Consider the following 960-nt stretch of genomic DNA (forward strand, 5'->3'; position numbering starts at 1 on the left):
AGAGAGAGAGAGATATTACATAATATAAACATATACACATAGCCTAAATAACATTTGCATGTCAGAATTATTTTAATATGCAAAGGTTCTAATTAATCAGCTCAAGTCAAAAACCTTATCTTTTAAATTATCTAACCAATATATAACATTTCAACAAAATACACAACATACAGAAATAGATTTCACCGAATACATTTATCATTACACTCTGTAGACCGTTCATGTCAAAAACACTTTTATAAATGTATCACAAACCGACAGATTATCCTAACAGCGGTCCATATGTTAATTATACAACTTTATATAGTTTGATAACGATATTTTGAGAGTAAATGACTAAAAGTAAAAGTAAATCCGATGACAGGAGCTCGACTTGGCAGATCAAATCAAAACATTAATCAGAAGAGAGTTCACTGAGGTAAAGACATCTAAAGTTGTAATGTAAACCTGTTTGTTATTTCTTATATGGATTTAATACTTTGTGTAGAACTTATATCAACCTTAAAATCGAGTGTTCAACGGAATAAACTTACTTTAATCAACTCCTGAAAATGAAAACTACGACTTCACGATTCTGACTGATTCAACTAAATCCCGCGTCAACACGGAACATACCAAATGAGATCTGCAGGGGTGAACCATATCCACAAACACACTAAACTATTTGAATATTCATCTAAATAGCATTATTATGAAGCTAAGTTGTTATAAACTGGTCTATTTATGCCTATAATCCTCAACGTGCATGAGAGAAATCGGAAATTTGTCTAATATTACTTTTCTTTACTGTTTTGTCGATGGAACTTTCCATACCCTTCGCAAGCGGAACCAAAACACGTCCACGGTGTCACAGCGGAAGAGTTACAGTGTAACATCAGTATATACATACATGTGAATCTTTGGCATGGTCGTGAGTTTGTTTAGCGTTTGTAATAATACTTTTATTCTGCCTTAGGGAAT

The 960-nt window shown here is 32.6% G+C and overlaps 2 protein-coding genes across 5 annotated transcripts in view; one reads left to right on the forward strand and one right to left on the reverse strand.

Annotated features, from left to right (window-relative positions):
* The window catches only part of cenpp (centromere protein P), a 56,626-nt gene extending 56,009 nt beyond the window's left edge, over nt 1-617 (reverse strand). For all 4 annotated transcript variants that reach the window (XM_016282649.1, XM_016282648.1, XM_016282647.1 and 1 more), the window contains exon 1: nt 534-617. The gene's annotated coding sequence lies outside the window, so the exon portion shown is untranslated. The remainder of the gene's footprint in view (nt 1-533) is intronic.
* A 213-nt stretch (nt 618-830) lies between these two features.
* Nucleotides 831-960, forward strand: part of nol8 (nucleolar protein 8) — an 8,751-nt gene continuing 8,621 nt past the window's right edge. The window contains 1 exon segment of the mRNA XM_016282652.1: nt 831-910. The gene's annotated coding sequence lies outside the window, so the exon portion shown is untranslated.

Source organism: Sinocyclocheilus grahami, unplaced genomic scaffold, assembly GCF_001515645.1.
Source record: "Sinocyclocheilus grahami isolate Dianchi unplaced genomic scaffold, SAMN03320097.WGS_v1.1 scaffold163.1, whole genome shotgun sequence".
Classification (NCBI taxonomy): domain Eukaryota; kingdom Metazoa; phylum Chordata; class Actinopteri; order Cypriniformes; family Cyprinidae; genus Sinocyclocheilus; species Sinocyclocheilus grahami.